This window comes from Octopus sinensis, linkage group LG12 (assembly GCF_006345805.1).
Source record: "Octopus sinensis linkage group LG12, ASM634580v1, whole genome shotgun sequence".
NCBI classification, from domain to species: Eukaryota; Metazoa; Mollusca; class Cephalopoda; order Octopoda; family Octopodidae; genus Octopus; species Octopus sinensis.
Window position 1 is genome coordinate 22126541 of NC_043008.1, and position 27388 is coordinate 22153928.

Below are 27388 nucleotides of genomic sequence, written 5' to 3' on the forward strand. Positions count from 1 at the left end.
TGCTGCCCCACCCCCTGCTGAAGTGGATTGGTCTGCCAGAGCCCTGTGCTAGTACCATATGAAAAGTACCCATGCCTGTGCCATATTAAGGGCACCTGTGCCAGCACCACATAATAGCACCCACACCAGCACCACATAAAAAGAGCTCAGCACACTGTAAAGTGGTTGGCATTAGGAAGGGCGTCCAGTAATAGAAAGTCATGCTATATTAGACTGGAGTTTGGCACAGCTCCCAAGCTTGCCAGCTCTGGTCAAACCCATGGTCCAACCCATGCCAGCATGGAAAATGAACGTTAAAGGATGATGCTGATGACAACGACAACAACGACAATGACGACGTCGATAACGAGAATGATGATGATGATGATGATGATGATGATGATGGTGGTGGTGTTGATGGTGGTGGTGGTGGTGGAGGTGGAGGTGGTGGTGGTGGTGGTGGTAGTGGTGGTGGTGATGATGATGATGATGATGATGATGGTGATGATGATGATGATGATGATGATGAGATGATGATGATGGTGGTGGTGGTGGTGGTGGTGGTGGTGGTGGTGGTGGTGGTGGTGATGATGATGATGATTTCCATGCTGGCATGGGTTGGACAGTTAGAAAGGAGCTGTGACAAGCCAAAGGACTGCAACCAGGCTCCAATAACTGCTTTAGCAAGATTCCTACAGGTAGATGCTCACCTTAACACCAGCTATTTTTTGCCATCGAAACTGTTGAGCCACAGGATGTATTTCTAACGAGAGACATAACAAACATCACCGCTTGACAAAAAAACCCACAGTTTTACGATCTTGATTGCAACACCCTAACCACTACGCCAAGCAGCTTTCACCATCTCATCTCTAACAGAGAGGTTATTATTTCGGAGAGAAAGTAGGGCTTTCATTTGTGTCGTGCCAGGATATCTCGTTATAGTAATCAATCTTTTCCAAGGAAATCAGTCACTGTAAATGGAAACAATATAAGAAATGCGAAAAGCAATTAGTTTGTTATTTATTTTTTTAAAGCTAATAACTGTGAGTTATTAATAGCAAAGTCTGGAAACTTGGTGAAACTTAGATAAACTACATAACTTAATAGACTTGCTTCGGAAATATTATGGAATTGATTAATAGTCCAGGTTCTGCATTTTTTTTTTTTTTCCTCTTTTATAGTTAGTGTGATGTGAAATGAGTGTTCGAGTTTTTCAGGTAATTCTTTGGATTATATTTACACATACACGCACACATACACACACATATACACATACACACACATATACACATACATACACATACACGTACACATATGCACAAATTTTGCATGTGATTTATGAAGTAGTGTGAAGCATAGGTTATTTGCATATTTGATGCATACAAACATGCATACAGACATACGTACATTACATACATGCATGTATGCATACATGCATGCATACATGTGCATGCAAGTGTGTGTATGTATGTATGTATACCAAGAGATATTTCGAGAGTTGTTTTGATGTCTGCCTTTCATCTAATGCATGACGCCTAAAAGCATGAGAGAGGAGGGGGTGTGGGAGATATGGATGATGAGTGGTGGTGGTGGTGGGGAGTGTGTTAGGGTACATGCAAGGGTATTTTTCTTCTGTAATACTTCCCAATTGCAGCAAAGGAAACTTACTTAATTCACTTCACATATGCAGAGATGCATCTAAATATGTATGCCTGCATATAGGTATGTATGTATGTAATGTATGTGTGTGTGTATGTATGCATGCCTGCATATATGTATGTAATGTATGTATTATGTGTGTATGTATGTATGTATGCCTGCATGTATTTATGTATGTGATGTATGTGTGTGAGTATGTATACCTGCATATATGTATGTATGTGATGTATGTATGTGTGTAGGTATGTATGCCTGCATAAATGTATGTATGTAATGTATGTATGTATGTATGTATGTATGTATGTATGTATGTATGTATGCCTGCATATATGTATGTATTTGATGTATGTATGCATGTGTGCATGTATGTATTCTTGCATATGTATGTATATATGTATGCTTGCATATATGTATGTATGTATGTAATGTATGTATGTGTGTATGTACGTATGTATATCTGCGTGTATGTATGTCTGTAATGTATGTATGTATGTGTATTTGTATGCTTACATGTGTGTATGCATGTATGCTTGCATGTACGTATGTATGTGTGTATGTATGTACATATGTATGCTTACTTGTACATATGTATATATGCTTGAATGTATATATGTATGTATGTATGCATGCATATGTGTATATACGTAGTGTATGTATGTATATATGTATGCATGTATGTATTTAAGTAATTATGTAACTTATTTATGTATGAATGCATGCATATATGTGTGTAATCTATGTAATGTACATATGTTTGTATGTATGTAATGTATGTATGTATGTTTGTATGTATGTATATATGTATGTATGAAGGTATGCATGTGTGTATTTATATATGTATGCATTGTATACATGCATGCATGTATGCATGTATGCTCTTGGTTAACAAATGCATAGCCCTTGAAGTGTGACATAACATAGTGGTTATGTGTCCCAGATAAACTGCACATCATGTCAATATTATTGTCACAAGTTTTCCTGAAACAAATCCAGGCAGCATTATTTTTTGGTAGTCTGAACATTTCACAATTTTTCAGGTGTGTTTCTCCAGCTGCTTTGAAGTTGTATGGGAGGTCATTAGGAAGAGGGTACTTCCTGGCGATCTCACTGCCAACAAGTAGGATGTTGTTCTCTTTGCTTTTCAGCAGAAGGTTCAAATATTTATTTTGCCTACTGTAGTTTAGCAGGTGCTGTCTGAGAGATACTCTAAAATATGCAAAGGCTGTTGGCACTGATCTCATATCTCTATTTCTTTCATCTCTCCTTGGGCAGAGCCTGTCAATATCACTGTGTCATATATGTGTGTGTGTGTGTGTGTGTGTGTGTGTGTGTGTGTATGTATGTATGTATTCATGTATGTAAGAATGAATCTATGTATGAATAAATGTATGTATGTTTCATGCATGCATGCATGCATTTATGTATGTACATGTAGGTATGTATGTTTGAATGTATGTGTGTATGTATATATATGTGTGTGTGTATATATATATATATATATATATATTTGTATGTATGTATGTAGGTATGCACATATGTATGTATATAGGTATATATGAATGAATATATGTATGTATATATGTATGAGTCTATGAATGTATGTGTGTATGTATGTATGCATGTATGTATGTATGAATGTACATGTGCATGTGTGTATGTATATGTGTATGTATGTATATATATATTATATATATATATGTATGCACATATGTATATATATGTATGTATGAATATATGTATGAATGTATGTATGTGCATGTATGTATGTATGCATGTATGTATGTATGTATGTATGTATGTATGTATGTATGTATGTGTGCATGTGTGCGCATGTGTGTGTGTGTAGATAAATACATTTGTATGCATTTATGTCTGTACATATTTGGCGTTCATTAGCAAGCTTATTACCTGAAGCTAACTAATACTTCATCTCCCGTGGTTAAAAGAATCAACGAATATTAAAGCTGAATTGATTTCAATTATGGAAGATACATGAGTCTAGACGTCAGAGAATATTGGTGTGACCTTAATGTGTGTGTGTGTGTATGTGTGTATGTGTGTGAGTGTGTGTGTGAGAAAGTTCCTGTGTGCGGAGAGAAAGAGAGGTTGTATATATGTGTGTATGTGTGCGGGCCTATGAGGAATGTTTGTCTGTATATGTGTGTGTGTGTGTGTGTGTGTGTGTGTGTGTGTGTGCTTGTGTGTGTGAGGAGGTTCATGTGTGGGGAGAGAAGGAGAGGGTGTATATATGTGTGTATGTGAGCATGCCTATGAGGGATGTTTGTCTGTATATGTGTGTGTGTGTGTGTGCTTGTGTGTGTGAGGAGGTTCATGTGTGGGGAGAGAAGGAGAGGGTGTATATATGTGTGTATGTGAGCATGCCTATGAGGGGGGATGTTTGTCTGTGTATGTGTGTGTATGTATGTGTGTGTGTGTATGTGTGTGTGTGTAACTGTATATTATTTATGGTTATATATAAAAATGTATGAATCTATGTGTGCCCATTTGTATATATAAACAGGGAAAGGCTGAAAAACAGAAACCCTTCCCTAGATCTGTATATATATACAGGCACAGGAGTGGCTGTGTGGTAAGTAGCTTGTTTATCAACCACATGGTTCCGGGTTCAGTCCCACTGTGTGGCACCTTGGGCAAGTGTCTTCCACTATAGCCTTGGGCCGACCAAAGCCTTGTGAGTGGATTTGGTAGACGGAAACTGAAAAGAGCCCGTCGTATATATATTATATATATATATATATATATATATATTATATATATATATATTATATATATATGTATGTATGTATATTTTTGTGTGTCTGTGTTTGTCCCCTTAGCATTGCTTGACAACCGATGCTGGTGTGTTTATCTCCCCGTTACTTAGCTGTTCGGCAAAAGAGACCGATAGAATAAGTACTGGGCTTACAAAAGAATAAGTCCCAGGGTCGAGTTGCTCGATTAAAGGTGGTGCTCCAGCATGGCCGCAGCCGCAGTCAAAATGACTGAAACAAGTAAAAGAATAAAAGAGAGAGTATACAAACATACATGCATGCATACATACATGCAATTATGATTATCCATATATACACACATACATCCATAGAGCCATACATACATCATCCTCATCATCGTTGTTGCTTAACATCGGCTTTCCATGATGACATGGGGTGGACAGTTTGACTGAGGACTGGCAAGCCAGCAAGCTGCACCAAGGTCCAATCTGATCTGGCAAAGTTTCTACAACGGGATGCCCTTCCTAATGCCAACCACTCTGAGAGTATAGTGAGTGGTTTTTAAGTGCCACTAGCATGGATGCCAGTCAAGTGACACTGGCATCGGACATGCTTGAATGGTGCTCTTTATGTGCCACTGGTACAAGTGCCAGTCAGGCAGCACTCGTATCAGCCACACTCAAATGGTGCATTGCACATTCCGCTGGCACAGGTGCCAGTCAGACAGCACTGGCATTGGCCACGACTACGATTTCACTTGGTTCAACAGGTCTTCACAAGCATACATACACATATATAAATACCCATATACATACATACATACATACATACATTACATACATACATACATACATACATACATACATACATACATACATACATTACATACAATCATACCTACATACATACATACATACATACATACATGCATTACATACATACATACATTATATACATACATACATACATACATACATACATACATTACATACATTACATATATACATACATTACATACATTACATACATGCATACATACATACAAACATACATACAAACATACATACATACATACATTACATACATACGTACATACATACATACATTACATACATTACATACATACATACATACATACATACATTACATACATTACATACATACATACATACATACATACATACATACATACATACATTACTATATGTGAAGTAAATGCGAATGTATGTTTTAGAGAGAATTTTAAGCGTATGTGTGTTTAAAAACAGGTTCCTGCATATGTGGATATGCACAGGCTTAAGTTTGTAGTAAAGAAGTTTGTTTCACAACCAAATGGTTCCTGTTTCTATCTACCAGTATGGAACATTGAGCAAGTGTCTTCTACTATAGCCTTGGGCCAAACAAAATCTTGTGAGTGCATTTGATTGATGGAAACTGAAAGAAGCACCTTGTGTGTGTGTGTGTATATATAGATAGATAGAAGGATAGATAGATATATGGATATATATATATAATTATATATATATATATATATTATATATATATATATATATATATATATATTATATATATATATTTATATCGTTGTTGCCAGTGCCGCTGGACTGGCTCCTGTGCAGGTGGCACATAAAAAGCACCATTTGAACGTGACCGTTGCCAGTACTGCTTGACAGGCCCTCATGCCGGTGGCACATAAAAGCACCCACTACACTCTCGGAGTGGTTGGTGTTAGGAAGGGCATCCAGCCGTAGAAACTCTACCAGATCAGATTGGAGTCTGGTGCTGCTGTCTGGTTCGCCACACCTCAGTCAAATGGTCCAACCCATGCTAGCATGGAAAGCAGACATTAAACGATGATGATGATGATAACACTTACACACACATATATCTATATGTGTGTCTTTGTCTGTGTTTGCCCCCTATCACTTGACAACTGCTGTAGGTTTGTTTGTGTCTCCATATCTTAAAAGCTCAGCAAAGAGAGACTGATAGAATTACTACCAGGCTTAAAAACTAAGTGCTGTGATCGATTCATTTGACTAAAAGTTCTTCAAAGTGATGCTCCAGAATAACCACAGTCTAGTGAGTGAAACAAGTAAAAATTAAAAGATAAGCAAAATAGAAAGCCACAATGTCACAGTGAAATTTGTCTTCATTGCGACTTTTTCACTGAAGACATGTGGCATAGTGATTAGGGTGTTATGTTGATGATTGCCAGGTCATGGTTTCAATTCCCAGACTAGGTAGTGTGTTGTGTTTCTGAACAAACCACTTCATTTCACATTTCTCCGGTCCACATTTCTCTGGTGGCACATAATAGAACCATCCGAACGTGGCCGTTGCCAGCGCCACCACGACTGGCCTCTTAGCCGGATGTACGTAAAAAGCACCATCCAATCGTGGCCGTTTGCCAGCCTCGCCTGGCACCTGTGCAGGCGGCATGTAAAAAGCACCCACTACACTCACAGAGTGGTTGGCATTAGGAAGGGCATCCAGCTGTAGAAACACTGCCAGATCAGCCTGGGCCTGGTGCAGCCTCCTGGCTCCCCAGACCCCAGTTGAACCGTCCAACCCATGCTAGCATGGAAAACGGACGTTAAACAATGATGATGATGATGATACCACTTATATATGGTTGGGAAGTTATCTCCATGACAGACCAGAATCCCATTCAGTGATGTAGAGGGTTGTCATATTAGTCACTTAAATGCCATAGAAACCAAGTGAAGCTCCTCCCTCAAGGGTCCTAAGACTCATTATTTACACAAGTAAGACGGCCTTTTCTAACAGTGTGTCTGGAGAATCACATGGACTGGTCTGAAGTTGTGAACGTAAAGATCTTTGCAGTTCACTAAACAGTCATCCATTGTTTATATTCAACATATTGGGAAACAGAAGATATTAAGAAGATTCTGATGGAATTTGTTCAGTAATGACGAAATCAATCATTCTCTTTCGGTTTCTTAGTTTTTGTTTTTAATCAGAAGCTGCCAAAAAGGTCCTCGTGGGAATTAAGTTTTACAGCCAGTCTAAACACGTACTGAATGCTATAACATTATTACCATTGTCATCATCTTCATCATCAGCATCATCATCATCATTTACTACCACATGTTATATACATATATATATATAGATATATATATATATATCAATATCTATAATTCTGAAATGCGAAAAGTTTGTCTCATTTTGGCATTGGAACGGGTTAAGAGGCACTAGATGGGGTCGGATTGACTCCAAAATTTACAGGGACATGTAAAATGAGGTGAGGATGAGAGTGGGCTAGGTTAGAAATCCCTATCTTAAAAGGTGTGGTTACTAGGGCAAAAACCGCATACTTTAACAAGTCTCCTCCCATTCTTTTATGTGTCTGTCTTCCTCCATCTCTCTCTCTCTCTCTCTTCTTTCCTCCCTTCCTTTCACAATCTTTCTATAAAGTCGTTTGATAGCGTCTACTATCTTTCCTCCACCGCATTCAATATTTTTATGCTTTTTAAACCCTTCGTCGTTATTCTCATTCACTCATTATTATTTTCTCTCTCCCGCTCTCTCTCTATCTATATATATAGAGAAAGATTCTCATGATTGTGTGGTGGTTGTGGCGATGATAATTCTCTCTATGAATGCAGACATACGTAGAGAGAGAGAGAGAGAGACGAGTGACAGCGCTGGTGAAGGTGGCAGAGGAAAGATAGTAGACGCTATCAAACAACATTATAGAGAGAAAGTGAAAGGAAAGGAGAAAGTAACAATGAGTGAATGAGAATAACGATGAAGGGTTTAAAAAGCGTAAAAATATATTCTTTCTCAACCTACTCAAGATCTTTTGTTGTTTATAAATGGGAGAGAGATAGATAGAGAAAGATAGAGAGTAAGAGAAAGCGAGGGAAAGTCCGAGAGAAATGAAGAGTAAGAGAGTGGGAAAGGGCGAGAGAAAGGAGAGAGAAACAAAGAGGGAAAATGTGGCGATAAGAAACAGAAAGTAACAACCACAACCTCACCCGTGCGTAGAGCAGGTCACCTTAAGATAGTATATATATATATATATATATATATATATTTAAAAAAGGAGATGTGGAACACGAGTTGTGATATATAAAAAAGGAAATGAAGAAAATGCTGACAAAATAATTTAAGTAATTTAATTAGGTGAAAGTTCTTTTTACTGGTTGCGCATTTGTTATGCTTATCAAAAGTTTTTCCTCTTATCTGACTTTATGTTGGGTTTGCTGTCTCTTATATGGAGACAGCAAACCCAACATAAAGTCAGATAAGAGGAAAAAACTTTTGATAAGCATAACAAATGCGCAACCAGTAAAAAGAACTTTCACCTAATTAAATTACTTAAATTACTTAAATTATTTTGTCAGCATTTTCTTCATTTCCTTTTTTATATATATATATATATATATATATATATATATATAGATATAGATATAGATATATATATATCTATTATATAAAATCCATTCTGTCTGTCTGTCTGTGTGTCTTCTAGGATCTCGGGCATCCTCCATCCGATTGCGCTCAAATTTGATATGTAGATACCGACGTGTACAAGTCTTGAAAAAATTACCAATATCGATTCCAGGTGAGAATGTGATTGATAAAGCCGTGGGAACGTGCATTTGTAAAATCGTTTTTCTTGGAATAGAAAAAAAAGTCTATCTTTATTTCTTCTTTTGCTGGTGTCTCAAATTGTGGTTAAATCAGTGTTTCTCAAAAGGGAGGCCTATGGGACGATAGGACAAGTTGTTTTGAGAAAATTTGGTTTAAATGTTTTACAACTCAGTACTGTCTATTCGACGGCGGGCATTTTGCTCATATATATATATATATATATATATATATATGCAAGACGCAACGAAAATTTTAGAAAATAAAAATAAGAAATAAGTGGAAATTTTAGCAGTGAGTGTGTTAAATAATAAGGCACTAAAAGAGAATGACTCTCCCCAGACACAACAGAATATGCTTCAACACACGAACTCATATAAAGAATCTTGCAAACCAAATCCAAAAACGAAATATATATTCGTTTTGCAAGATTCTTGAAGTGAAATTGTCTGTTGAAACAGATATTGTTGTATTTGGGGATGGTCATGTTGCCAGTTTACCCAATAAAACACAGGCACTATATATATTTGGTGTTAATTTGCTTCAGCTTTATTTTATTGTCACAGAAGCGGGACAAAATAACCCTGGCCGAAATACGATTAATGTAAAAAATAAAATAAAGCAGAAGCAAATTATCACCTGTGTATATATAGTGCCTGTGTTTTTATTGGCTAAACTGGCAATATGACCATCCCCAAATACAACAATATATATATATATATTTATATATATATATATAATATAATACAAATGAGAAAATACATATATAAGTGGTATATATATATATATTTATATATATATATATGCATATACACACATACATATATATATGCATATATATGTATATATATGTATATATATGTATGTATATTATATATATGTGTATATATATATATATTATATATATATATATAATATTAATATTAGGGAAGTTATTTCTGAGTCCACAGGGAAGAGAAATTCAATTTAGTGGTACTAAAATAAATTACTCACTGTTATATAGATAGATAGATTGATAGATATGTTTGAGACAGAATCACCCTCAAGCAACTGATAGGTACATATAGGACTAAATATTAAAATTACCAAAATAATTACCCACAATTCTTATTCCAAATTATCAAAATTTCTACCTTCAATTTTTATTACAAATTATATGATTTGTAATAAGAATTGTAGGTATCAATTTTGATAATTTTAATATTTAGTCCTATATGTACACATTGTGGAAGATGTCACTCATTTGTGAGTGGATTTGGTAGATGGAAACTGAAAGAAACCCATCGTATATTTCATCATCATCATCATCATCATTTAGCGTCCACTTTCCATGCTAGCATGGGTTAGACAGTTCAACTGGGGTCTGTGAAGCCAGAAGGCTGCATCAGGCCCAGTCTGATCTGGCAGTGTTTCTACGGCTGGATGCCCTTCCTAACGCCAACCACTCCGTGAGTGTAGTGGGTGCTTTTACGTGCCACCCGCACATATTTATAAATGTATATGTTTTTCTCTGTATTTGTCCACCATTATCACTTGACAACCGATGTTGGTGTGTTTATGTCCCCATAACATAGTGGTTCAGCAAAAGAGACCAATAGAATAAATACTATGCTTACAAAGAATAAGTCCAGGGGTCGATTTGTTCGACTAAAGGCAGTACTCCAGCATGGCCACAGTCAAATGACTGAAACAAATAAAAGAATATATATAGGCATGGCTGTTCCATATGAAGTTTGCTCCCCAACCACATGGTTCCAGGTTCAGTCCCCCTACATGGCACTTTGGGAAAGTGTCTTCTACTATAACCCCAGGCAAACCTAAATATTGTGAGTTGATGTACTAGATCGAAACTGAAAGAATTCCATTGAATATGCATATATATTATATATATAATATATATATATATATGTATAATATATGTATATATGTATGTATGTATGTATATATGTGCATATATATGGATGTGTAGTGTATAAATGTATGCATGTATATATGTATGTCATCATATATAAATATATATATATATATATATAATATATATTAGAATTTTTTTCTTTTGCCCTTACTTATAAATTGTTATATATATATATATATATATATATATATATATATATATGTATATATATATAATATAATATATATATATAATATATATATATTATATATATATTATATATATAATATATATATATACATATATATATATATATATATAATATATATATATATATAATATATATAATATATAATATATATAATATATATATATGTAAAAAGAGACAGACAGACGGACAGATAGATATGCATATATATAAATGTTTTTATGAGAGTTTCCATTCTTCATTATAGTTCTTTTATAATAGTATCTCAATCTTTGAATTTACCATGTCTATATCTAAATCATGATATTTTAAATGCTTTTCAGTTTCTTTTATATAAATTTTATTTTTGTCTGAGAGTCATGACTTCATGTATTGTATGGAATTTGAACATTTTAAAACTTTTCTTTAGTTTTCTTCGATGTCTCTTTAGACTTGTCTGCAGTGCATTTGTTGTCTAATTGTGTGCACTAGTCTCTTTCTCTCTCCTCTGTGTGTGTATGTGTGTGTGTGTATATATACATATATATATATATATATATGTATAGACATACTTCTATATATATATATATATATATGTATGTATATGTATATATATATATATAATATATATATATATATATATATATATATATTTATATAATAAAACTTTATATATAAAGAACGTGAAATACACAAAGTGATGAAACGGAAAACAGACAGTCATTCGAAGCCTTCATTCTTCAGTCAGAAACCAATTCATCATGGCAAATTTCGGCTGTTTAATTCTGAGATTTGCTCCAAATCGGCCAGCCCCAAGGAAAAGCTAAGCTATGGGCATTAGATTTCTTTGGTAGAAGGAAAGAATGTGAACGCAACAACAGAGACGAATAGGAAAACAAGAGACGAAGATAAAATTGGAAACAGTAACGGTTAAAAACAAGAATGACAAGGGGCGTCTTACGACTTTGAGACAAAATGAGACAAAAATATATTACATATTATATGTTTTCTTCTATCTTTTACTTCTTTCAGTTAGTAGACTGTGCAAGGTGCCATGCATTGGGACTGAACCCAGAATCATGTGGTTGGGATGCAAACGTCTTACAATACAGTCACCAATCACTCCTGCACCTATATATATATTATATATATATATATATATATATATATATATATATTATATATATATATACTAGTTAGTTCATTTTTAGTAAGGAAGATAGATAGATAGATAGATAGCTAAGTATGTAGGTAGGCACACAGACAGACAGACAGACAGACAAACAGATAGATGGATAGATATTATATTACATTATATTATATCGTATTTCATATTATTTTATCACATTCTATTCTATTCTGTTCTATTATAAAATATTATCTCAGTGATGAAAGAAAAGACTAAACGGACCAGGAATTATTGAAATAAAGATGACATAAATTAAAAGCAAGAATTGGTTAAGAGAAAAGTCTTTTCAGAAGGCTTCACACAGAAAAATGCATACATATATATATATATATATATATATATATATATGAATATAAATATTGTCTGTTATTTCCAGCAAAAATTGGTACTTTGTTGTGCCACTATTTCCTATATATATATCGTTGCTATTATGTTAAACTATTGTACGTCCAAATTTGGCCAAATGCGTTTTTTTGTTTGCAATATTTATTTTTGCTAGCAATAGCCAGTTTTTTTTATCAAACTGTTTACATCCAACTGCTTTAGATGTCAAGTTATCAAAAATGGTCAAAGTGTAGTACAACAGTTTTGCTTTGGATTGGTGAAAAAGCAATGTTTTCGAGTTAGGACACTTTTACATAATAGCAATGATATATATATATATGCATTCATATATATATATATATATGCGTTTGTGTGTGCATGTGTATCTGTATATACAAATGTATGTATACATACATAGACAGAGAGACAGACAGATAGATAGATAGATATGTTTTGTGTAATATTGCTTTATAATGCTTTCACTTAACAGCATAATATGCACAATAATATCCACTACTTACAGGATGCATCGAAACAGCTGTAAAGATCATGTAACAAATGTATGTAACAAATGATGTAAATATATTCTAAACATCTACTAATCTGTTATTGTTTGTCCATCTGTCTTTATTGGTATTTGCTCAAGTTTTCTCTTCTAGCCAACTTAGCTGCTCCTGGAGTACATACTCTGAATAAGAAGTTAGATTTCAAGAGTTTGAACTACCTGAGCAATACTTGGGGACTACCTATTCACGTGTAAACATATTTATACCAACTATATATATGTATATATGTATGTATCTACATTTAAACATATATATATATATATATATATATATATATACATAAATGTCAGACAAGGAAAATGAGTGCTGAACACTGCACTGGTGGATATAATTTCTTTATTTGTGAACTAAAGAAGGCTGTGTTTTCTAAAATGGAGGTGAATAGCTTTCTCTATGTAATCAGCTTGAAAAATTGTTGGCACTAGAATATTTTCCTGCCTTTCTTAACATGAAACCAATGGTAGCTTCAATTGACAAATAACGAAATTATATACATATATATACACACACATGCACACACACACACACATACGTGCACATATATATATATATATATATATATCATATGTGTGTGTGTGTGTATGTGTTCACATAGACAGATACACTTATATGCATGCATATATATATACATATATGTATACATATTTACATGTAAATATATACAGATGGGTAAAAATTTACAAGTAAATGTATGTGTGTATATATATATGTATATATATATAAAATATGTGTGTATGTATGCATGTATGTGTATGTGCGTGTGCATGCATATGTGGATGCATGTGTGTGTGTATGCTTGTGTGTGTGTGTGCATAAGTGAAACAGATTTTCTCTTATATATATAAATTTAGAAGTGAAGCCTTGCTTAATACACCTATAGGATATGAATTAATTCTAATCCTGCCTTTGAAATGGTTTGAAGGGCTATGGCTATAATCCCTGAAGAAAAGATATGCATTTGACAAGCTAAATATTCCAATTACTATCAGGAATAAATTTATATTCTAATATAAAATATACATATATATATGTGTGTAATATAATATACATACATATATGTGTGTAATATAATATACATATATATATGTGTGTGTAATATATATATATATATATATATATATATGTATGTGTACATGCATGTATTTTTGCAAGTCTGTGTGTAAGTACAAATATGCGTGTCTACGTGTCTACATGTGTATGTTTTGCAAATTTCTAACCAAAATATATGTATAAGTGTGAGTGCGTTTCGCTTTTTGAATTCTTTCTATAAAGAAGGAACTGGTTTGTTACAAAGAGAGAATTTTTGTTTTGCTGGATTTAAATAACAAGAAAGACGCAAGTTAAATTTTGATCATAACTGAAGATTTTGTATACGTTAGATGCTTTGGCAGCAGATCATATTTGCAAAGAACATTCTAGCTTGTCACTTTCTTTGTCTGAAAACTACAGGCATTTTTGGTGAGGATTACCAAATAATCTACACTGGCTCTCCATCGGTTATGGCAATGAATGTTCCAGTGGTCAGTGGAATAGCCTGCTTGTGAAATTAACATACAAGTGGCTGAGTACTCCACAGTCACACATGCCCGTTATGTAGTTCTCAAGAAGATTCTACATGGCACAGAATGTGGTAAGGCTGGCCCCTTGAGTTCTTGCCAGCTGAGTTTCTTGGAGCAACATAAAATAAAGTGTCTTGTCCTATTCACCAGATTTAGCATCTGTGGACTTTCATCTTTTTCCTGAAATGAAAATGCAGCTCAAAGGTTGCCATTTAAATACCATCGTCAAGATCCAGAGTGAATTTCAGAAGGTTCTCAAATTGCTTACAGAAAAAAACTTCCAGGCCAGATTCCCAAAGTGGCAGGAATGCTGGAATCAGTGACTATTTTGGAGGAGGTGGTGTTAAAACTTAGGTAAATAAGTTATTTTTTTAATATAAAATGTAACTAGTCCAGAAACGTTTTGATACCACCTCGTAATTCAACACACAATATAACACATGCACCTGGTCCTTGGGTGCATACAGCAGGGACCACCCTGTTTCAAGTATATGAATTATGTTTCCCTTTTTTTTTTGCAGGGTCTGGGATGGAACACACACACACACACACACACACGCGCGCGCGCACACACCACACATACACATAGAGTATGAGTGATGAGAGAAGTTTATACAGTTACATATCCTCAATATTTTTCTTGTGGAGGCACCTGGCCTTGTGGTTAGAGCAGCGGACTCATGGTCAAGGGATCACGGGTTCGAATCTCAGACCGGGTGATGTGTGTGTTTATGAGTGAAATATCAAAGCTCCCTGCGGCTCCGGCAGAAGGTAATTGCGAACTTCTGCTGACTTTTTCGCCACAACTTTCTCTCACTCTTTCCTCTTGCAGATCACCTGCGACGGACTGGCATCCCATTCTGGTGGGGAACCTATATGCCAAGGAAACTGGCCCTGATGAGCCAGGCATGGCTCGAGAAATAACAAAAAAAATTTTTTTTTCTTGCCAACAAAATATCAACAGGTTACTCCAGAATGTGACAGTACACCAAGACAATGACAGAGACAACCATTAACTAAGATATGAATGGTGAGGTGGGTAGGCTGCAAGATGAGGAAGAAAGGGTGGAAAGTACTGGAAAGATTGTCTGAGATTAGACGTCTTAATTGAGAACACATTTCAATATATATATATATATATATATGTACACACACACACATATACATATGCATGTATGTATTTATCAGCATGATCAACACGTCTCCATACTAAGAAATGGGGAAACTAAAAATTGTTTTCTGCCAAGTACATTAAGAACACCTGTTGACGAGATATAGTTAGTCTCTGCAATAATGGAGATAATGGAAGCTTAACAGCTAGTCTTTGTTTTTATTTTTGTTTTTGCATTTCCTGCCACCCATTGACAATAGAGATGTTACGATATTGTCCAAACATTGATTCTTACATTCAGATAATAACACAAATACAGCATGAAAATAGTTGTTATATATTTGAGATGGTTGATAGCTATCACTTTGCAAGTGTCTTATTGGTAATATCATAACAAATAAAAAGGTAATTTAAAAAGCACCAAAAAAATTGAATACATTCTTTGGAAATGGAATGCATTCTAAAAGAAGGTATGGTGAAGAATTAATGGATATAATTGCCAATAATGTACAATAAATGAATCCAAAGACTCGATCTTTGGTAACACCATAGTGCTACAATTACTGTTATTTTTAACTATTATATAATACTGAAAGCCTTCGCAATTAGCCATTATTCTTTGCTTCAGGTTTTCCAAACAGCAAATATTTATGGTGAGAAATGTCTAAGAAGAAAACATAATGTCTTTGACCCTTTAAAATTGTGTTCCTCAACCTATTACTCCCTCTCAGGCCTCACTCTGACTTTCCCCCAAAAATGAATGCCCTACCAGTGGTTGGAAAAAACAACTTCATTTTTAATAACATCATATGTAAACAAATATAAGTTTGTTTTTGAAGCGATGAAATGTATTGTAGTACAAGTAGAAAGATATATTTTGCAATGTGTAAGTACTGATAGAACAGCATATCTATTATATAAAATCCGTTCTGTCTGTTTGTGTGTGTGTCTTCTAGGATCTCGAGCATCCTCCATCCGATTGCGCTCAAATTTGATATGTAGATACCGACAGTATCAGGGCATGTATAAGTCTTGAAAAAATTACAAAAATCGATTCCAGGTGAGAATGAAATTGATAAAGCCGTGGGAACGTGCATTTGTACGTGCAAGTACATCAGCTGTTGCGATGTACTTACTGGTACTTCAAACTCTTCGGTTGCATATTTGTGTGAATAAAATCGTTTTTCTTTGGAATAGAAAAAAATCTATCATTATTTCTTCTTTTGCTGGTGTCTCAAATTTAGGTTAAATCAGTGTTTCTCAAAGAGGAGGCCTATGGGATAGTCAGCCAAGTTGTTTTGAGAAAATTTGGTTTAAATGTTTGACAACTCAGCACCGTCCATTGGACGGGGGGGGGGCGTTTTGCTCGTATAGGATAAAATTCTTACAGAGTAGAAAAATCTGTCAGCAACCAGCCATGTGATTCAATTGAAGGGATGTGAGTTCAAGTCTCATGGTTGGTTGCTGACAGATTTTTCTGCTCTGTAAGTATTTTATCCTATGCTGTTCTATCAGTATTAACACATTGAAAAATATATATTTTTGTTTTAATATTTTATCACAATTATTTGATGCAAAAGAATCTATTGGTAACTCTTTTACTAAATACTGAGTACAAAAGAAGCCAGAGCAGGATTTTAACCCAAAGCTCTAAGAACTGGAAGAAATATTGCAAAGCTTATCACCTTATGATATAATGATTGATCTACTCTGCTGCATTAGTCTCAATCTAAGAATTTTTCAATCTGAGAAGGATGTGAGATGAATTTGACTTTGCTGGGTTTGAACCCACAACGCAAAAAGACAGGATAATTACCACACAGCATTTCATCCCGTAGCCTTATTGACTCAGCCAGGGTTGAAGAGAGAGACAAGCTGTCTTGGGAGAAGAAAATATCATTGATTAATTAGAGTTAATTTTGTTAGGTTCTGTTACCAATTCTCTCCAGTAACAGACTTCTGAAAATCATAAGAATGTGGCATTAAGTTATGAAAGTATTAATTAATTATCCTTTCTGCTATAAATAGAAGGCCTGAAATTTAGGTGGGAGGGGCTGCCAATTCCATTGACCCCCAGTGTTTGACTGGTACTTATTTCATCAACCCCAAAAGGATGAAAGATAAAGTCAACAATAATGGAATTTGAACTCAGAATGTAAAAGCAAATGAAAAACAAAAACAGGTTCCAATAAGCAGTTTGCCAAGTATGCTAACGATTCTCTTAGCTCGCTGCCTTAATTCATTATGAAAGGATTAATTAAGTTCAGTTTGTTGGTAAATTATTTAATTATATGAGCAGCATATTGTATTCCTAGATTGCAATTAGTAGTCTCAATGCTTAGACTTATTACCTTTGAAATGTGTAGGGAGCCTCTACATAGTCATTCAGCCAACTAGAAATAGCTGTCAAAACCTTTCTCAACTCACACATGCTGGGACATGATGGCTAATGTGGTCTTGGGTTCCTAGCACATAGGGAAAAGATGAAATGGTTATGGTTGGAATGCCTTTCGTTATAAATATTTGGAGACATCCTAGGGTTAAACAGCAATAACAGTAGCCAGTGAGGTATATTCTTTATGTTAGTTAACCTGCTAGAAGTAGTAGCCAAATCTCAAATCATCACAGTCTGCCATCTTAGGGAAAGACAGAAGATATCAAATAAAGTACTCCTAGATACACTATTCTCAAAAGCAAATCAGAATGGTTTACAACCAGGCAGCTTTTGATCAGATGTTGGCTCAGCTGGAGCAGAATATGCAAAGGAGTACTCCATCTTCACTTACACATATAATGGCAAGAAACCCATCACCACTAAAACAAAAGAAACATTATTTTCAAACATCATTTTCAAACCACATAGACGCAGGAGTGGCTGTGTGGTAAGTAGCTTGCTAACCAACCATATGGTTCCGGGTTCAGTCCCACTGCGTGGCACCTTGGGCAAGTGTCTTCTACTATAGCCAAGACTTTTGGCAAAAGACACATGCCCAAGGTGCCATGTAGTGAAACTGAACCTGGAACCCTGTGGCTGAGAATCACCTTTAAATTTAAACTGGAAATTCGTCCTGAATTTTTGCAACAGAAAGGATGCAGTGAAAAGCAACTCAAGGCCAAAGGATAACAAACCATTTCACAGATTAAATCAACCAGCCATGCACAAGAATGGTTCCTCCAATAAATCTTCCACAGTTTCCTGTTTACCAAAATTCACTTACAAGCCCTGGCCATAATACAAAGCCTTGTGAGTGGATTTGGTAGACGGAAACTGAAAGAAGCCTGTCGTATATATATGTATATATATACATGTATGTGTGTGTTTGCGTGTCTGTGTTTGTCCCCCTAGCATTGCTTGACAACCGATGCTGGTGTGTTTATGTCCCTGTTACTTAGTGGTTCGGCAAAAGAGACCGATAAAATAAGTACTGGGCTTACAAAAGAATAAGTCCCGGGGTCGAGTTGCTTGATTAAAGGCGGTGCTCCAGCATGGCCGCAGTCAAATGACTGAAACAAGTAAAAGAGTAAGAGTAAAAGAGAGTGACCTTTGTGATATTTGTTCTGCACTGAGTTAAAAACACCTCCTTGTCATATGCACTAACAGAAATTCAGTACACTAGTGATTGGTCTACTGGAAGCCTGTAACTAAAAGCGATATACAATTAATTATTACAATATGTAATATAGTTGTTTTCCTAACAGAAAAAACCCTACAGCTAAAAAATTCCTTGATTGCATATTCGTCTTTTTTTTCAGTTCTTGCATATATTACTTTACAAAATCTAATAATATACTTTTCTTTTTTTCTTTTTTTATTCCAGTTATTCTTGAATATTAAAAAAAAAAAGGAAAACAAGCTTCTCGACACGTGCTAAGATTTGGTAAGTATACTGGAATTCTAAGAATATTTCTAAATTAACCATGCCATGACCATATTCAGTAGAAATTTTCTGACTATTGGGTTCAATTAATTTGAAAATAATCAAGTATTTTGCAAAAATATCTTTAAAATAGCCAATTTTGTCACTATTACCCTGGAGTCTGGAATATAACTTACCCAAAGCTCCTAATGTAGAATTATGATAGAAAATGTAAATTTTAATACGAAGAAGCATATTTTGTCATACTGGTTTCACATTTTGGCACAAAGCCAGTAACTTTTTGGTGGGTAAGTTGATTCCATTGATCTCAGTGGTCAACTGGTACTTATTTTATCATCACTCCAAGGATGAAAGGTAAAGTCGACAACAGCAGAATTTGAACTCAGAACATAGAGATGAAACAGGGATTCTAGGGAGCAGATTTGTATAAAAGATAAAATTAGAGACAAACTGTAGTAGTAAGGATGAATTCTAAAACTCATGGTGCCAGAGAGGGACAAGCATCATTGTAAATAAAGATTTGATGCTGCCCACCAGGAGAAAAATCCATCTGGAAGAGTCCAAATTTTTCTTTGTAAGTTTCACTCAAAAGAAGAGTTAAAATGCAGGTTGTAAGTTGACATTACAGCAAAATGTTTGCAAAATATCAACAAAAACAGTTTCCTTTCCAACCCTGAGATTTCTGGTCCTGTACCTATTTCTTTACTACCCACAAGGGGCTAAACACAGAGGGGACAAACAAGGACAGACAAATGGATTAAGTCGATTATATCGACCCCAGTTTGTAACTGGCACTTAATTTATCAACCCCGAAAGGATGAAAGGTAAAGTCGACCTCGGCGGATTTTGAACTCAGAACGTAACGGCAGACGAAATATCGCCAAGCATCTTGCCTGGCGTGCTAACGTTTCTGCCAGCTCGCCACCCTTTCTGGTCTTGTACCACTACATGACATCTTGAGCAAAATGCTGTTTTCAGTAGTCTCAAATCAACCTGTACCTTCCAAGAGAAACTGGGTAAATGGAAATTGTATTGAAGCCTGTCTGGTGAATTTTGCCCATAATTCAATAGCAAGGCCTTGTCGTTCACTGTGTCAAGTTATGTTAATTGGAAATTATGTTAAGGGAACATGTGTTTGTGAAATTCTCAGCTCCTTTCAATCTAATTCAAAGAGCAGATAACTCAGTTCATTGAATAACTAAATCCTCATGATCAAAATCAATAGGGACTCGTCCATCCAGGCAAATAGCAACTCTCAGGAATTGTTCAATTTTAGTGCAATTGATTTGCACTTTGCTGTGAAGTGTCTTTTTACTGTTAAGTGGATTACATTATTTGAAATAAGAAATACATAATTTGAGGAAACTGATGGTAGCTTGTGTCAGAAAATGTTACAGTGGGATAAACATAATTTTGGATAACTTCATGTCTTCCTTTTTCACACACTCGCACACAAAACAGGCTTCTTTCAGTTTCTGTCTTCCAAATCCATTGACAAAGTTTTTGTCAGTCCAAGGCTATGGCAGAAGACACATGCCCAAGGTGCCACGCAGTGAGACTGAACCTGGAACCCTGTGGCTGAGAATCAAGCTTCTTAACCGTATTGCCATGCCTGCACCTATAAATTTAAACTGGAAACTCGTCCTGAATTTTTGCAACAGAAAGGAAGCAGTGAAAAGCAACTCAAGGCCAAAGGATAACAAACCATTTCAGAGAGTAAATCAAACACCCATACACAAGAATGGTTCCTCCAACAATCTTCCACCGTTTCCTGTTTACCAAAATTCACTTACAAGCCCTGGCCATAATACAAAAAGAAAATCAAAAAAAAAAAAATGCAATTGACAAAACTGCTGCAAGGTGGGATTGAGCCAAGAACAGCATAGACACATATTGTACATCTTACCTACTGAACCTTCATTTATAGCTAACACTCAACTTATTAAATTTAAGACTTGCTACATATGAATCCAATTACCTTCTCCAAAGATAATAATGAATTTTGATAACTGGCGGAAATTTTGCCCAACAACAAACAAGTCAAGTGCTTTACATAGAAGCTATTTCTTTAATTAAATTGTGTGATTCCAACCCGAAAGACGAAAGAAAATCTGTTGATGGAAATTCAACTGCTAAACTGAAATGAGATGCGCTTTAATGAGTAAACTTTGAAAATCAATAAACTGGCAAACATAAGTTATTATATTTCCATTTTCTGTTTTCTGTTTATGTTTATATTTATATTTATGTGTGCATTTATTTTTAAAGCCAAGTCTTAACACATATTAAAATTCCTTGTGTAAAGCAAGTGAAATTGTTATTAATTTAAAGAATGGGTAAGATTCTTCAAAGAACAAGTGCACGTATTAAATATAGGTGTGTTTGTGTGTGGGCGTGTGTATACATATATACATATATGCATGTTTATCATCAACATCATCATCAGCATTATCATCTTCCTCCTCATCATCATCAGCAGCAGCAGCAGCCACGGCAGCATCATTTAATGCTCATTTTCCATGTTGGTATGGGTTGGATTGTTTGACAGGAGCTGGCAAATCAGAAGACAGCCCTAAACTCAACCATCTGCTACGGCTAAATGCTGTAATGCTGACCGATCTGCAGGGTGTATCTGGGTGCTTTTTCTGTGGCACCAGCCCCAGTGAGGTCACCAAGTAACTTGCAAGGAGTGACCCCCTCAGCTGAGAGTGGTGTAGCATCGATGGAGGTGGTTTTGTGGAAGGTGGTGAGAGGTTTGAGTATGAGTAAAGGGACAGAAATAGGTGGCTATCAGTAGAGGGGTACACTCAAATTAAAGGGAGCTAAGTGAGATGGAACCAAGGATTGGATAGGATGGGAGGGCAGGTGGGTGGGTTCATGAAGCTGTGAAGGGAGAGTGGGGAATGGAAGACAAGGAATGTAGTGAGCCAGCACAAATACAAGGAGGTGGAGTTAGAAGGATGTATTGTAGATACATATGTACACAAATATATATCATCATCATCATCGTTTAACGTCCGCTTTCCATGCTAGAATGGGTTGGACGATTTTGGCTGAGGGCACCAGGCTCCAATCTTGATCTGGCAGAGTTTCTACAGCTGGATGCCCTTCCTAATGCCAACCACTCCAAGAGTGTATCATATATATAGATATATATAGGAGGTATCATGAAAGGCCTTATTGGAGGCCCAACCTTCTGAGTTCTTTTGCAGGGCCTAGTAAAACTGAAGGGACCACTGTAATAAGTGAGGGAATCTGAGGAGTGAATATTTTGAATAAAATCATAATTGACTGATCCTCTCGTATTTTCTTTTACCCAAAGCCAGGAGCTTTTCAGCAACTTCTCATATGTACTTAGAAATACATACATACATACATACATACATACATACATACATACATACATACATACATACATACATACATACATACATACATACATACATACATGCATACACATGCATACATTGTATATAGTCTCTGTTAAGTTAAAATATTTTGTGGTCGGTGGAGCTCTGTTGCATGATATTTAGGTTGTAAAGTAAGTTATGATGGAAGATTTTTATTGATTAAATTTGGAGTTGTTTCATTGTTCCGAATTCACTCATGCATGTAGGATTTTGTAAACAGGTGTGTCTATTCAGCTTCAGGCTTGCAGTTGTATTTTACATGTTTACAAAAGAATATACACATGTAAGAATATCAGTTGATTAGCAGATGTGTCACATGGTTTATTTGTTCTTGGTTTTACTTTGACACTAATGAGAGATTTGATCTCTTGTTTTAGGAATGTAGAGGTTTTGGTTCAGTGATCAGTTCAGCATTTAAACCTCTCTAATTAGATGTTTTTTGTTTTTATTTTGGGGCATCAGCTTTTAGGATATAGGGTTTTTAAGGATTCACAAAAGAATGTATGTAGGTGAGAGGTTAGTTGGTCAACAGATTTCTTTACCTGTTGACATTAACCTGTTTGTTTTGGAAAGGTGGAGCTTATCACTCAAGCATATAAAACTCTGATTAGTTGTGTTGATTTAGTTGTGTCAACTTCAGGTTATGGTGTTGTTAGTAAAGATATTTGTTTATCTTGTGCTCTAATGTTTACCAAAGAATGTAGGTAGATGTGATGGTTAGATGGTTGGCAAATTTCTCACAATGAGTTAATGGTTCTAGATATTTGACTTCTATTCAGAAAATTTAACCTTTGTGTTTCAGGGAGATAGTGTTTCTGAGCTATGTTTTTATAAATATTCCTTCTATTCTATTTGAAGAATATATTATTTTGGACCTCTCTCTCTCTCTCTCTCTCTCTATATATATATATATATATATATATATATATATATATATATATATATATATACATATTCTTTTATTCTTTTATTCTTTTGACTGCGGCCATACTGGAGCACCACCTTTAGTCGAACAAATCGATCCCAGGACTTATTCTTTGTTAGCCTAGTACTTATTCTATTGGTCTCTTTTGCTGAACTGCTAAGTTACGGGTACATAAACACACTAGCATCGATTGTCAAGCGATGTTGGGGGGGGGACAAACACACACACACACACACACACACACACACACACACATACACACACACACACACATATATCCACTCACAAAGTTTTGGTCAGCTCGAGGCTATAGTAGAAGACACTTGCCCAAGGTGCCACACAGTGGGACTGAACCCGGAACCATGTGGTTGGTAAGTAAGCTACTTACCACACAGCCACTTCTGCACCTATATATATATATATCACAAGGCTTTGGTCACCCTGAAGTTGTAATAGAAGACACTTGCCCAAGGTGCCAAGCAGTAGGACTGAACCCAGAACTATGTGGTTGGAAAGCAAGCCTCTTACCACACAGCCACACCTATATCTATACATATATATATAATGGGCTTCTTTTAATTTCCTTCAACCAAATTCACTCACAAGGCTTGCATATGTCTTTATATTTGTGATTCTCTCTCTCTCTCTCTCTCTCTCTCTCTCTCTCTCTCTCTCTATCTATCTATCTATCTATCTATCTTTCTCTCTTTCTTCCACTTTATAACTTGTTATATTAGCACTATATGACGACCAGCATTACTCTGTTTATTATCCTATTATTAGCTGTTCACTAAAAAAAGAAAAGAAAAGAAAGAAAAGACTAAATAAATATTAAAAAAAGACCAATTATATAAGCACCAAACTTAAAATAATTTCTGTAGTCAATTTGGTTCCTTAAAGACCCCTCATAACAGTGCCCCAGCATGGCCTCAGTCCAATGCTCAAAATCACTAAAAGTGTTGTTCATTATTATTAAATGAAACTCATAACATAATATAAATGTTTACACTTATAAATAACAATAACAATCTCTTAGAAACACTGGTAGCCGTTACAGTTAGTCATACAAAATTATTCTAATACTAATCTCATTGGTAGTAAATAATATTATACCTTTTGGGGGTTTTTTTTATGTTTTTGGTTAATATTCTATCAAACCATTTTCCCCCAATCATGTAACCAAATGAGAAAATGTGATGCAAATTGGATATAACCTCTGCTTTTTCTTATTTATATTTTTCAATAAAATATCTTATTAAATATTCAAATCTATCTGTTGTCATAGATTTATAACCTGGTCGCTGTTGTCCTGTTCTCTTGTATGTAATAAAGTGAAAATAATATGACATCTGTTAGGAGAGAATTAGTTTTACACTGTCTAGGAAATGACCAAAAATAATTCTACTAAGATACCAGTGGTTCTCGTTTATTTAGTACTTTAACCTTTTAATACAATGCTTCTCAATCTGGGTCCACATGACCCTTGGGGTTTCAGATAAGATTTTGTTTTTAAAGTTTGCGAGCAACAAATTTGTTATGTTCTTACAAAACACGAAATATTTCAATAATTTTTTATACAATTCTTTATAATAATGGTTTCAAGTTTTGGCACAAGGCCAGCAATTTTGGGGAAAGGGCTGAGTCAATGACATCAAGCCCAGTATGCAACTGGTATTTATTTTATCAACCCTAGATCATCATTTGAGGTGATCAATGCCAGTGCCACCTGACTGGCTCCCATGCCGGTGGCACATAAAAAGCATCATTCGAGCATGGTCAATGCCAGTGCCACCTGACTGGCTCCCATGTTGGTGGCACATAAAAAGCACCATTTGAGCATGGTCGATGCCTGTGCCACCTGACTGGTTCCCATGCTAGTGGCATGTAAAAAGCACCATTCAAGCATGGTCGATGCCTGTGCCACCTGACTGGCTCCCATGTTGGTGGCACATAAAAAGCACCATTTGAGCATGGTCGATGCCTGTGCCACCTGACTGGTTCCCATGCTAGTGGCATGTAAAAAGCACCATTCAAATGTGATCGATGCCAGTGCCACCTGACTGGCTCCCATGGTGGTGACATGTAAAAAGCACCATTCAAATGTGATCGATGCCAGTGCCACCTTGACTCGCTCCTATGCTGGTGGCACGTAAAAAGCACCATTCAAGCATGCTCGATGCCTTTGCAGCCTGACTGGTCCCCATGCTGGTGGCACATAAAAAACACCCACTTCACTCTCAGAGAAGTTGGCATTAGGAAATGCATCCAGTTGTAGAAACCTTGTCAGATGAGATTGGAGCCTGATGCAGCCTCCTGGCTTGCCAGTCCTCAGTCAAACCATCAAACTCATGCCATCTTGGAAAGCAGACATTAAATGATGATGAGGAGGAGGAGGAGGAGGAGGTGGACGATGATGATGGTGGAAGGATGAAATGCAAAGAACATAAAGATGGAGGAAATGCTGCTAAGCATGTTGCCCAGCATCCTAACAATTCTGCTTTATAATTCCTAATAACATTTAATTGCAAAAATATAATAGGCTTTTTTTTAAATATGGGGCTCCAGTAGAGTGAAATAGGAATGTAAAGGGTTCCACAGATAAAAAAATGGTTCAGAACCTCAAGTGGTGGTGGTGGTAGTGGTGGTGGTGGTGATGATGATGATGATGGTGGTGGTGGTGGTGGTGGTGGTGGTGGTGGTGATGATAGTGGAGTGGTGGTGGTGGTGATGATAGTGGTGGTGGTGGTGATGATGATGATGATGATTAACATTTGGTGGGGGTTATTCAAGTGCATCAATTTTTCTGTGGCAACATTTCTGACACTTCTCTGCAGAATCATAGCTTGCCATTGTTCAGAAAGGACCAATGGGCCATGCTTTTGTGCTCTGCACAGGGAATTGAGAGCAAGTGAGCTTCTGCCATTTTCTCTCTCTCCTTCTCCTTTCCAGAATTCTCTTTGTATCCAAACTTTGCTCAAAAAGTTGTCAATAGGGATGAGCAGAAGTAGATGCTGTACCATTTTGGTTTTATTCTCATTGTGCCTGTTGTTGTTGATGTGGCTTCTCTCTTTTTACTTGTTTCAGTCATTTGACTGTGGCCATGCTAGAGCACCACCTTTAGTGGAGCAAATCGACCACAGGACTTATTTTTGTAAGCCTAGTACTTATTCTATCAGCCTCTTTTGTCGAACTGCTAAGTTACAGGGACATAAACACACCAACATTGGTTGGGGGGACAACACAGCCACACAAACATATACGCACACACATACATATATATATACATATATACGATGGGCTTCTTTTAGTTTCCGTCTACCAAATCCACTCACAAGGCTTTGGTCAGCCCGAG

At 35.8% G+C, this 27388-nt stretch overlaps 1 protein-coding gene across 2 annotated transcripts in view; it reads left to right on the forward strand.

Annotated features, from left to right (window-relative positions):
• LOC115217999 overlaps positions 1-27388 on the forward strand; it is a 520272-nt gene that overhangs the window by 219781 nt on the left and 273103 nt on the right. For both annotated transcript variants that reach the window (XM_029787743.2, XM_029787744.2), the window contains exon 3: positions 19642-19701. The gene's annotated coding sequence lies outside the window, so the exon portion shown is untranslated. The remainder of the gene's footprint in view (positions 1-19641; positions 19702-27388) is intronic.